Source organism: Anopheles gambiae, chromosome 2, assembly GCF_943734735.2.
Source record: "Anopheles gambiae chromosome 2, idAnoGambNW_F1_1, whole genome shotgun sequence".
NCBI classification, from domain to species: domain Eukaryota; kingdom Metazoa; phylum Arthropoda; class Insecta; order Diptera; family Culicidae; genus Anopheles; species Anopheles gambiae.
Genome location: NC_064601.1, coordinates 11,781,502 through 11,795,367, shown reverse-complemented (window position 1 = coordinate 11,795,367; position 13,866 = coordinate 11,781,502). Strand labels below are relative to the sequence as shown.

General features: G+C 47.6%; 1 protein-coding gene across 2 annotated transcripts in view; it reads right to left on the bottom strand.

Moving 5' to 3' along the window:
* LOC1281209 (uncharacterized) overlaps window positions 1-13,555 on the bottom strand; it is a 53,253-nt gene extending 39,698 nt beyond the window's left edge. For both annotated transcript variants that reach the window (XM_061646329.1, XM_061646330.1), the window contains exons 1-2: window positions 12,955-13,555; window positions 7,600-8,612 (exon numbers count right to left, since the gene is read on the bottom strand). The gene's annotated coding sequence lies outside the window, so the exon portion shown is untranslated. The remainder of the gene's footprint in view (window positions 1-7,599; window positions 8,613-12,954) is intronic.
* Between the last annotated feature and the right edge of the window lie 311 nt (window positions 13,556-13,866).

Sequence of the window (13,866 nt, the reverse complement as noted above, 5' to 3'; positions counted from 1 at the left end):
TAAACTGGAGATGTTACTGACGACGGGGGAAACAAAGTGTGGAGGTCAATGCAGCAAGTGCGGCTTAAGCTTCGCTGAGCACTCATTTAATCCTATTTACGGCCGATTTGCTGTGTGCAGTTTCCCATCACACTGTGGTGCTGGGAAGCTGGGAGAATTTGTGGCATCGCTTGGTAAAGTAGTATGTGTATCGACAGCGTTTGATTTATTGCAGCTCTTCGACGAGATGCTACAACAAGGAAGTAGGTACGAAATGAAAAGCAGACTATCTGCAGGATCGAGTCATATGTTTTAGTTGACTTATGTTTTTTTTTGTCTTCGAGCTGACCACACGTTGGTGATTTCAAAAATAATACGCCTGATCACAATTAGGTAGAACTTCACTTACGATAACTTCTTCTAAAGATCATAAACACGTGCACTTTCACCTTACGTCTCCACGCTTAATCCTATCCTAGCTTCAATTTTCAATCTCCAGTAAATAATCATGAACCAATTAGGTTAAATGTACACCGCTGACTTCATTCATCCTCTTCGGTTTGATTCTACCGTCACACTCTACTAAGAGCGATCAGCGCTCCAGCGTGTCAGACGTATCAGGATCGTAATAGCAAGGTAATCAGTTCGAGGCAACCGACAGATCATGATCGTGATCGTTCCTTCGAAAAGATTATTTGTACCACTGAAGCGTTACAATTAGCACTTATGTTGTAAATAAAAACAGAGCACAGAGCGCCGTGTGTCCCTTGTGCTGGCAGTATTATCCTTATTACTAGCTTTATCTCCATCAGGCAACGACTTTGATCGCTGAATCTGTCAAAGCGGCAGTCAGATTAATGCATGCCTGGCTGTGTTTTGCTGCGTTTTTTTTTCGCTCCACAGGGTGTCCTCAACCGGACAGACAAAGTACGACCAACAAACGCATCGCATTTAAAACCTTCAACCGTCGATGGTTGTAATCGACGCCTCACACACTGCCGCACGTTCCATACGAAGAAGGAGGATCATAATGGAACCTCATTACATAATGGCCATATCTGCGCTGCGTCACGGTTGCGCTCTGGGGATGATCGTAGAACGCTGACCGTCGTCGTCGTCGTCGTCGTCGTCCTCCTGAGTCATCGGAAGCTAGCGGCTCGTAAAGGCAGATCCCGAACCGCGAGTAACGGCGGAGGGGTCGTGAGGGGACAGTAATGTGCACATGCGCGCGACCTTTGGGCAGTGCCAAATTTGGGCATAGTTTTGTCGTTTCCCTTTCCCCCATCCGCTCGTGGGGGCATTGGATTTGCGGGGAGGGTGAACGGTGTCCCGTGTGTTGTTCCAGCGAGTGAGCAATAAGCTACACGGCAGGCACCAACTGAAGGCAACTCTCATTGCGTTGGTAATATTTTATAGTCGTGCTGTGTGACTGGTGACTGGTGACTTGGCCAAGCGTATAAGGGGCTGTGAGTGAGTCGAGATCGAGATCGTTGCGTCGTACTGGTTCTGGAAGTGGTCGTACCGATCCTTGCCGGGAAAAGGGGAGAACGGGAGCGAGAGAGACGTTTATAATTATCTCGAGCCACCTTTATCGTAGCGGTGGCTCCCGTGTACCGCAAGGCTACAACGACCATTTGGCGACTGTTGACTGGCGCCATCCAGGTGGCCTTACGCCTTGGCCACCGATGCTCTGCTGCAACTTTCGGGAAGGGGGTCTTTTTTCGCTTTTGTTGTTATTGTTGTTGTTGTTACCGTATGACCGCACCGCAAGTCGCTAAGTATATGCGTACACATAGCGTTAAATAACGTCCCGTCTCGCACAGTCTGTGATCTTGCCTCCCGTCCGGACATCCCAATAACTCCAAAACAAACAAAAACCCACAGCCTGCGAGTGCGTGACGCCGTGAAAGATGGTGTGGCTGGAGAAGTTCGAGGTCGCGGTGAAATGTTTTCGCCACATCGACGCAAGCCGACGGCGGAAGGCGCAATGGCGCAGCGCTGAAAGAAATATGACCGGCGCTAGGCAGACGACCTTGAAGGTCGTTGGTGGAGAGCGTTCGCGTAATCAGCCGCACCGCACAGAGGTTACCGCGGCGACATTGGGCGACACGCTGGGGGAATTGGATGGTGTTCGGCGTACGGGAGCCAAACCCGCTGTGAAAGGTTGACAATCGCGTATTCGACGTATGCAAATGTGCTGCTTCCTGGCTTCCCTTCGAGACGGAAGGCGTGCTCCGAAGGGGAACAAAAAAAAGCACTCACACAATTGCACGATTGCTTTTATCAAGTACACGGCGTGGAGGTTTAATTTGGCCAAAACGAATCCTCCGTGAGCCGTGGCTTCTCGTTTACCTTGATCAAGTTGCAAGAAGACAATTGGTGACAATCGTGCCCAGAAGTGGCTTCAGGCGTGAAGAAATCAACCTCCATCCTCGCTCGAGATGGTATGGTTGGTTTATTTTGGGGAGCTTTTTGAGAAATGGAATTGGAAGAAGTCAATGCTACACCACTCCTAACAGGAACCGCTCGGGGAAACGTTCCTCAACTATCAACTATCGGCAGAGCCCGGGGGTTTGTTTTGGAAAATTGCTTGAAATATAGCTTGTATCTTTTATGTCGCGAAAGTCAACGGCCTACTAGAGATGCTGAATGTCATCTCCCACTCAATGCAAATGTCTAGCAAGAAGGAGGGATCGGTCGATTTGCATACAAAGAAACCAAGAAACAAAACTGTGCCGACTTTACCGCTAAAACCATTATCCTAACAAACTCCATCAACGGCAACATCATTATCAAACCATCAAGTTCGATCGCAAATCAGCCGGAGCCTGCCAGCCAACACCCGGAACGTTGAAACAATCGGTCAGTTATTAGCGGGACTAAATTTATAGCTCTTATAAATCGGTGAACTCGCTTAACGCGCTGTTTTGCTGTGTTCGGCGTGTTTCGAGAGTCATAAAATCATCGACTCATTGGGTACGGTTAGCTGCAAATCGGACCTCGGAGGCCTTCGATCGATCGATCCATGCCATCGATCTGTTTGCTAAAGTTGTGCCAAAATTGATTTCACAAATTTTCAGTCCTCGTGTCCCACACTTCGGGATCCGGGAGCTAAAGCCCGACACGCCAAGAACTGTTCTGACTCATTCTGATCCAACGCCAACGCCTGCAAACGGACGAAACATGATCGCATGCACAATGCTGTGGTTGGAGATGTTGCCGAAATTTCAACTTGCTTAACGATCAAGCTTCAACGTGAAGCGAGCATTGCATGAAACAGGGAGTGCGACTTCAGAGCCATTCAGTGTCTCAAGAAACGCCGTACGCCCCTCAAAGAGTAAGGTGTTAGATATGCGATCACACCACACCTTCGGCTGGAACAATCAACTTCAAACCGCGGAGATTGAGGTAGCTGAGCAAATGTCTGCACATGAGTATCTGCAGCAACCCGGGATCCCTTCTGACCGGACACCGCTGACGACGACGCCGATGACAGGGATGGTCGATGGTTTTGGTGTGCCAGTCCGAAAATGGGAGTGCGGTGAAGAAAATCAAAAAAGAACCACTCGATCGCGCCCACGCACAACACCGCCAGCGACCGGGTCGAACGTCGAAGCAAGCCGTCAAAATGCTAAAGCCAGCCGGACCGTTTTCGGGCTCCGGTGTGTCAGTGTGGATCTTTTCAAGAAATTATCGATTGTTTTCTTCCGTTGGGTTCTTCTAAAACTTCAACACACACACACACACAATCGCGTAAACCTTCACCCCCTTGGTCAGCGGTTGCGGGTGCGCAATGAATCATTCGTAGCCTGGTGATCATTTTTAAATTTTCACCACAAACCTTTGCGAAGAAAAGAAACACTAAAGTCTCACTGCTTTGCACACTGAAAGGTACGGCAAAACCCGAGAACCTAATGCTCAGCTCACAGAACACACATCCCCTCCCGCGTGTCAATGGCAAAACACGATGCGTTGGCGGTTTATCGTCCGAGGCCACCAACAAAACCAAAACACAAAAAAAAATCAACGACACACCGTAAGACAACCGGCCACATTGTTGTACGTGTCCTTCTTCCCATGGGTGTGTGGCTAGCTGGGTCGGTGGGCGAATGATGGTATGATGATTTTTATTTTATTCAGTCCACTCCCCGTCGTCCCTTCCACTCTAAAATCTGGCATCGCGAACAGTTGCTTAATCTGCCACAGATTCGGGCTGGAGGAGTTTTGTTTTATTTTTTCCGCACCTCATGATCGGTGCGCAATGTGGACAAAATGACAGGTTTCGATCATACCGGCAAAGGTCGTTGTAACTTAACCGCTTAACATGTCCGATGATCGATGCTGGTTTGGTTCGCGTCCCAACGCAATAACTGGCGGGTGGTGTGTGTGTCAGCATGGATCGTTCAATATGCTGGCTGCGATTCGTGGTGCAATGTGATGGCGAATAGTGATGAAAGAAACGGCACACTTCAAACGGTTCGGTGACGGTGTTGTGAGATGGTGAGATACCGATTACCGTTGGTAAGGGGGTCTGTTGTAGCCTCCGGAGATTCAGAACATTATCCAGCAGTATCCAGTAAGAAAATAAGTTACATGGTATAGAGCAACATGGTATAGAATATGGAGAAAAGATCCCTGTTGACCTTGTGTGCTTCACAAAGCAATACACTGCAACCCTCATTCCGACCTGAATGTATACAAACAAAAGCATGATATCCAAACACTTCGTTTTACACCTCCATCATGAGCTTAATCAAATGACACCGTGATCAATTGCTGTGTATGCATTTGCATGCTGCACTCAACCGAAGCTATTTTGCTCAATAAGTGAGAATTTATTGAATGGGCTATAAGAATGAAATAACAACTCGAGAAGCACACACACACGCTAATTGAAAATCGAGTAAGTTATCACCCCCATCGAGTAAGGTAATCGGATCCCGCAATAGTACAATGTCTGGAATCTCTCTCCCTCCCGCTCCCTCGAGACGGTTGGTCCGGAATTATTATTCCATTTACCTCCATTTGCCTGCATGTCAGCACGGACCTGGGTAGTAGTTCGTGCTGTGAATAATGCTGTTTGTGGTTATGAAATATTGCAAAACATGCCCCATTCCAAATCTCATCCATTCATTGGCAAAACGACATATCGTACCTTGGGGCAGTTTTTTTTTTTTGCTCTCCTTCATGCGCAATCTCGCAGAGAAGTGATTTCCAAGAAACAACCCTCAACGATTTATTCTATATATATGAATATTAATAAAATATACCTGTAGCCAATGGAGGAAGCGTGTCTGTGTGTGCATGTGTTCAATCAAGTCAGGTGCTACGGTAGGAGATTTTCGCAGAAAAACCCAGTCCGGGGCAAGATACTCCCGCAACGTGTCCTAGATTGATCGCAAGACACCATCACGTGGTGCATTATTTATGCATCAAACCATCGATATATTGGCACATGCTCGATATGAGACCCGCTGAGGGCTCGTAAATTCTCACGCCCCTCAGGAATTCCAATGCGCGCGACGGTTCGCAGCTACAGGCAAAAGGGTTATGCATGCTTCGGTACATTTGCTTTTTTTCCGCCCCGAAGCCATTAGCAGTTATCCTCGCAGTAGCGTTCCAGCTACGACCAGCGTCTGTTGTCGTTACAACCAGCCTCTTACTCCAGCACCGAGGTGATCCTCGCCGGCTGAATCGCCAAAGGAAGTAGGCACCCGCTGTCAGCATGCATAAATCAACCACAATTAGCCAAGACACATCCCTGCGAAGAGGTCTGGCCCGTGTTCGGTTCCGTGATCTTTGCTGCCGGTTTGCTAATGTGATGAACTTCATCATCCGCATCGTTCGGCCGTTGCGTTTTGCGCTGTTTAGTTATTAGCGCTAGCCCCATAAGTTAGCTAGCCCGTCCACTAGACGCCATAAGGCGGTTCCCGAAAAGGTAACCCGATTAGGGAAGAATTGATCGCCCTGGACCACCATCGTTGGAACCGACCGGCCGGAATGGCGTGCTGGCTTCTGGTGGGTGGTATACAATACTGGCCTTAACATAACAACAGCTTCAGTGTACAGATCTAAAAACAGATCTCAAGAATGTATGCAGCGTCCAATAAACCTCCCTCAAACAAGACACTGTGCTCTGGGAACCGACCAGCCAGATGAAGGATCCGCCAACGACGATCGTAACAAATCGTTCCAAACACTTCAATTGATTGGTTCCGTTCGTTAACATTCGATCATTTCTCACCGGGTTTTGCAGGAAATCTGCCCAATCGACAGCCAACCACCTGGAGGCCGATGGCAAATGATTTCCGTACAGCGAGCGGAGCCCGGTGCGATAGGCTACAAAACGCCCACGGTTTTGGGGTGTAAAAAATAATAAACCATTAACATAAACGCCGAACGATTTGAAGAGCTATTTAGGGAGAGAAGAAGCCACAGCATAAAGGGTACGACTTACAATCGCACGCGCAATACACGGGTGTTATTATGACTAATATCAATTTTCCATATTCATACCCAATCGAAACCAAACACGCACGCACACACCATCATGGGATTGCTGTAGCAGCGGGCTTAATCCTACAGTTCGGAAAGAAAAACATGAATGAATAATGAGGCTGCTCCTTTTCGAATGACAATTGCTGTACGGGACGGTTACATTTACTTTTGGGAGAGGCGGATAAAGTGGCATTCGTCCATCATTACATAAGAGACCAATTATGCATCGACAGCAAGGTAATGGGCATTCGATTAAATCGAATGCGGTGGGCGCAGAATGACTAATCTAATTCTAGACATCAGCTTCAGGAAGATCTACAAAAAACAATCCCAGAGTTTCAGCCATTCCGTGCAGCTTCAATTGATCGCTCATTTAACATGCATTTAGCAGCGAAACACTCCATTTAAGCACGATTGTCACATTGGCCGATAGGACAGCAACGAACTTCAACAAGTTGTGTTGTTAAAACGAGACATTAAGCAACACTGTCACTGTCAAAACACATTTCACTGCACATCTTTAGCGCTTCCCGAAAACATTGACCCCAATCAGTGGAGGGCAATGACCAGTTTACCAGTTTTGCTTTTTCACTCTGCATCCTCCAACCCCTAGCAGGGGGCAGCAGCAGCCTGCCTGCAGACGAACAGTCTGGACAAAGCCTGCTGCAGCCTTAAGTCACTGCTGTCTCACACGGTTTATTTATCATTCAAATGAGATTTACAGAATAGACGAAACAGCACTCGCAACAATCAGATCACGAACATGAAGCCGCCTTCCGTCAATTGAAATTAAAGATATTCGATTCTAACTTAGTATTGCGCTGTCTGGCAGGAACCTACTTCGGGTAACTGTACAGAAACACTTGCGTCCCAGTTCGCTATGATAGGAGAACGTGTTGTCACCTTCACAGTTCGTCGGTTCCACCGTACCTGTCCTGTACCCGCCACCGTAGGTGTTGCGTTAGGTAGAGTGAAAGACCCCGAAGAAGAAAAAGGCACACCCACGCGGCAAACGGGGACTGGGGAGACCCACGTCAGCGGAAGTACTCCCAAATCCGGTCCGAAGACCCGAAAGCATACGTGTCTAAATTTGCATACTTCATGTACCCCGTTTTGGCCTACCTTCAACGGTTAATTCCGCTCATTAGGACGGTGACATTCGGTTGAGTACTCAGTGTCCCGTCCGTTCTGTTGATTGAGCTGTGTCGTACGTTGCGCTGCACTGGTGCTGTTGCTGCTGGCTCCGTTTCCGCTTCCGAAAACAAAGTGCACAGGGGATATCGAGGTAACAGGCACGCTGGGTCGTACTTCCGACACACGCACTATTTCGTTACGGCACTTTGGTCACGAGTAACACGCTTTTTTTACGCTCCTCGCCGCCACTGACTGAGCTCTTTCGCCCGTGCCGTGTTTTGCTTTGACAGCCGTCAAGGGAACGATGAGGTGTCACAACGTTTAAGGTAATTCTTCGTTTCTTTTTTCTTTATTACACTCCACTGAAAACACTCTCATTCACTCGCTCGGGTGGGTTTAGGAAACGTTGAGGAGGCACTTTTGAGGTTCAAACCCGTAATCCTACCATTGAACTTTTTGAAGAACACTTTCAAGATTTAAACAGTGCAGCAAACCTGTGTGTCGAAGGAGCGCGCACGAACTCGCTTCACTCTTTTTTGGAGGTCGAAAAATATTTTGCGTTCTTACGTCCGTAAGGACGACGTTCCGTTGACTTTTGCTGCTCTCAAGTACGTTTTGCACTTTTGTGTTATGCTTGTTTTTTCGTCTCTTCCACCGTATCACGAGAACACTTGAGCTTACCCTTATACGGGCGTGGAGTAATTATTAATTAAACAGAGACAAATAACAATTAAGCAAAACAAACATTCAAACGGCTTCAGCGATGGCGGCGCCAGCAGCCAGCCGATCAAGCGCAACGACGTGTTCGACCCGGGCACGAACGATCTGTGCACAATCGATCGGTCGGGATCGGTTTCACCGAATACGTAGAGCAATTCAAACGTTAATGGATTTGCCAGTTTCTGGCAGCCACCTTCGGGGATCAGATTGCGAAGGAGTGCAGTGGCAGTCGTAAAGTCTTCCGCACCCGATGATTCTCAACTGCGTCACCGTGTAGGAGCCTGCAGAAAACGGAGCAAAGAAACAACAAAGTTATCATTAATGTGTGTGTGTGTGTTTTTTTTTGTTTGACCACTCATAATCAACGGTTTCAAACACGCTGCACACTGCCAAAGGTGTAAGCTCTGAGAATTTGTGGCTCGATCGATGGTGGCTTGCGATCGCGTTGGATCTTTGCCGCCCTGGATCAGAAACCTTTCAATTAAGGAAATGAGTTTTTAATACGAACCAGACGGCGGAAGGTGATGTTCAACCCGATGCACATCCCCGCTAACCATAAACATATCATTTCAGCAAAGCGAGATTCTCGCCTCGGCTATCATAAAGGTGGGATGACTGAAGGTGAGGGAGACACCGTTGGAATCGATCATTAGGAAACCCTTCGATTAATTAGGCGAGATAATAAGATCTGGAAAGAACCGGTGCAGCTAGATCCTTTGCGTCTTGTTGCAACAAGACCGTCTTAATAAAGGATCGCTTCTTCGTTCTTCCTTAATTAATATTTTGAAGAATTACTGCTTCCCAAAAAGAACGTTCTACGTCATCATAAACAAAGAAACATCATAGGATGATGGCCATGTGAGCAAGATAACCACATTCGTTAAGACACACAAACGCATCGCTGTCCATATGTTTATAAACCCAAGCACCGTACTTCGGGTTTGTCACCAATCGATTTAATTGGTCTACTCGTCGTAAACCAACCAACTTGTGCAGCCCTAAACTGTCCTAAGCACCCGCTTCTCCTCTCCCCGCAAGTGGCAAAGCCATACATGCGGATGTTTCGGATCCGTGGCCACTCTACCGCTCGATATGGTATTATTATCACGTAGTAAATGTGCGGTTTTATGACGATCCAACCCCGAACTCTGCCCCAAATGGAAGCGAGTGGCGCCCAACGTGTCGCTGGCAGTGAGACGATAGACGGGGAACCGGGGGTTTTTGTTTTGGGTGCCCCTGCAATTTGGGTGCTCCCAGCGCTGGGTTGGTTGTCTCTGACTCGATTGACTGGCACAAGGAATCATAGAAAAGGCGGTCAATGTACGATTTTATAGCTAGCTTCTCCTTTAATGCCTGTGCGGGCGCCGGAACTGTTGATCGATCGGGTGAAGCATTCCTTTGTTGTAGACTGTACAATCCAAGAAGGAGCAGAGGGAGATCTTAAAATGTCTAGCAACCCTAAAGACTTTGGAGCATCCAACACAATGCCTTGCGCGCTGATCGCTGATACTTTATGACACGAGCATACTATCTAAAACATTCTATTCGGCGGGTTCTACAGAGACGCCCAGTCGGTTCAGGATTCAGAATATAGCACCCAGACCTGGGTCGCTAGGGCAATGCTGGATCTTTGGTAGGTTTCATCTAGCAGTTTATGATGCTTCATTTCTTTCATTTAGTATCGATCCGGTCGTTAATTATTCCGCACACGAACAAGAATGATTTATAACCCGCTAACTGTTCACGACACGCAGCGATCTTCCGAATTGCGTGATTCTAGCGTAATTAGCTCTTCCACTCGCTAGAACCACCAGGGAGATGCGGAACAATTCTTGTTGGAATTCATGAGTGAAGTGCTGTAGAGAGATAAAGCGCAAGGAAAGATCACCTGTGGTGCAACGTTGATCGATCAAAAAGCCCGCTCCCCAAACCCCGGTTGACCCACTTACACCAAGCACTGGAGATTGCATTGTATCGCTGTTAATTGGATTACATGTACCCGCCGCCGCGTGTGCATTCAATCTACACCGGGCATAAACCTTTCGTTTATCATGCTACCTTCGTTTGTTTTATTGTATCGTAATCAAACACAATTTTGTTCCTTCCCGTTGTTTCCCGACAAATCCCGTTAACATGCTGGGTCACAAACTCCCCCAACAATGCCCTCGCAAAGCAAAACCCGCCGACATGCTTCCGCTTAATGAAATTCGAACTTGCAATAAATCACTGCAAATCGTTAATCCATTCCGGTTGCCAAAATGCATCAAAGCATCAGACTCCGGACCGCTTTAGGAGGACCCGACCCGAGACTTCAATATGGGAAGCGGAATTGGACAGGGTTACACATACCTCTCGAATTTCGCTTTGCATCCCTGCGCGCGTGGTGGAAAGGAAAGCGGATACAAAAGCTCGTAAAGGTAAAGGAAATGGTGTACCGAAAACAACAAAACACTACATTCATCACCGGATAATGGTGGAGAGCAGGAAGAAAAAAAATGATTTCATTCAGTGCACATTTCGTTTCGTGGGGAATCGAAAAATGGAATCGTTGGACGTAAATTGGAAGCTAAATGTAGCAAAACGATTGTAAAAATTGTGTGTTCGTTGTTTTCCGTTTTTTGCCCCTTTTCCCTTTTATCATACATAAAACCAATTTACCAGTGCAGCCATTTTGGTGTAGTGTCTGGCCAATGTCAGTGAAGTTATATGTTGTATATCTGTGTCCTTTTGTGTTTGGTTTCCCTGTAGTCACCCCCCGTCTTGGCGGGTGATATTAAACCCATTTATCTGATACAAATGTGCGCTGCACTGCGAGCAGTATAATCCACCGAGCGAACACCTCATCAGATATGATCTTGAGAAGTCAATCTTCAGTGAGCATTATCGCCGTAGCACCTTTAACACCCTCTCGATTGCGGTTACGCCGGTGCGCAAACCGATACGATTCCGTTCGAAAACGGTTTAACCACATTGCATCGATAGCAGGAAGATCACTTGCGTTCGTCCGCTCGTTTATCGCTGAATCATATCGATATCTCTTCTTAGCGGTGGATATGTGGATACTTTGGTTTTCAACACCTCCAAAAACAGACGATCGACTGTTACTGGGAAATGGTTCTGCATCGCTCTCGAAACGTCCACCCAGTTCCAACAGCACCATTAACCACAAACCGAGCAGTGTTGTGGTGATAAATTTCAATTAATTGTCTGCGCAAAATCGCCCCAAACTCGTGTTTATGGTAAACCCGAATTTAAATCGATCGTTTTACTGAGTGTCCTTAAGGAATGTGGCGCGAGTAGGGTGAGCAAAGAAGACAAAAAGGAAACGGCTCTTTTTTTTATTTTAAACTAAGCGATGAGAACCGTCTTTGAACAAAAAAAATAACGACACATTTCGTTTTACTGTTTGTCATTAATTTCAATAGCAAGCAGTTGGGGCTGCACTTAAAAGCTCGGCAGGGTGTAGATGGTTCTGATGAATGTTCATTTATCTTGTGCAAAACCTAACGCCTCAGCAACTGTTCACGAAACCGAGCGTATCCGAGCGAGCTGCATTTGCACAAATAGAGGGAAACCTGATGCAAAAAGTAGTTTCTGCTTGAAACAGCCGTCCATACACCGTGGGTGGATTGGTTTCGATAGGATTGGAGCGAGGGGTGGTTTGTTTTTATTTTTGGATTGAAACCACCTTGTAATGGTTTGCATGTAAGTGTCGCTACTAGCGCCTGCTACCAACCAGAAGGCTCTATCTAGTCCTGACTTACCGAAGCAGAGATTAGCGGCATTAAAAATCTTTCCCCACACTGAAAAGATAGGACTCATTTCGGGCAGGAAATGAACATACATCAAGCACACACACACACACACACACACATATGTAGAAAAGGGATAAAAGTGAAGATTACCCGCTAATCCTTTCCCGCCCCGATATCTTTCTACCAAAATAAACACATTTCATTTTTCATCAACAGCAACGTTACAGCAACAACAAAAAAACCCCAAACGAAACTCTTCCAGCCCTCAGCCCGCACCGTTTGACCATGAAAAGTGGACAACCGAACTGGCTGGTGCAGTTCTCCCGGATGACGAAGCCACAGGGAAGCAGAAACAAAAACTAAAAACCCACCGATTGGCGACGAAGTCATAAAAATTCAAATACGATCAAACCTTGGTACGATTTCGCGCGCGCGCGGGATATGTTGTGGGACGAAAGCCAACACAACCCACCCAGGCCGCTTGCTTTTGTGTGTCCCCTAGTGTCTTTTTTTTGTGTGCTGTTGCTATTAAGATGGCAGGTGGACACACACCACGGGTCCACTCATTTGGGCCTGGGCGCTTGGTGCAGCAGGTCTCCCGTTTGGTATGTGAAGTTTTGCAAACCGCGGGGGGACCTAAGAACCTCCACTCCAGCCAGACCTACCAGTGTTTGGAGGAAAGCTGCGTGGAGATTTCATGTGTGTGTGTGTGTGCCCGTTTGCCTTCCTTCCAGCGGTAACTGTCTGGCAAGTGACAGTTTTACTTCGCAAAGGCGATTTCGAGATCTGGTCCTGTCGTTTGCTACCCCAATGTATTACTCAACTTTTTCAACGGATTTACATAGAATTCGCCTAACATTTCACTTACTTTTACGTGTTATTTCCCACACTTTTATCACTTGTCGCACTTTTTAACTGTTCTAATATCCAGCACTGCGTTTGCACTTTTTGTGTGTGTGTTTGATAATCCTGGTCAAAACACACTCACACAGCACGCTACGATTCGAGTTTTCGAGCACTTTTCCTAACGCATGAAAAACGCCCCAATCGAGAAGGGCTTAAGAGGCTCGCCTACTGGATCACTAGGGAGTTACCTTCACGTTTTTTTTCAAAATTTTACTGTCACACACAAACACACAGACACGATCGCACAAACGCACTCTGCAATCATCTCACCGCGTGGTGAGGATTCAAAGAACCACCGAACCTAACGATCATGTTTGTCACTTTCCTACGTACTTGCTCTGCTATTTAACGTTCGTATAGCAAACACGGAAACCCCTCCGACGATGGGGGTGCCACCTCTGGCGCCCTTGCAACAGGGCTCTTCGATCGGAAGTATGCCGTTCCCGCCAGCCAGGTTCGGTTGGTGTGGTGGCGGTTCCGCTGCTCAGTTCCTCAGGGGTTTACGCGAGCTACTACTGCCCTCTAGAGCTGATCGCGCCGACGGTTCGAAGCAAACTAATAGTCGCTGGCCGTGCTGCGGAATCGACCCGCCGCTGGTGTGCAGGGTTCTCGAGCTCGAAACACACACACACACCCGCACGCACGGTGCGGATCGTACGGCGCTCTCTCACGCTCACGCTCTGGACCTTTGGACCGCGCGGCCGCACACGTCTCTCGCGAGAAACGTGACGCATGCTCACCGACTCGACGGCGACTCAAAACGGAGGCTGGTTGAGATCGGCTGCTGCTGCTGCTGCTGCTGATCGGCTCTTGTGGGACGTGTGGGACTCCCGTACTCTGTGTGTGCTCTCCTCTGCCCTTCCGTCATAGTGCG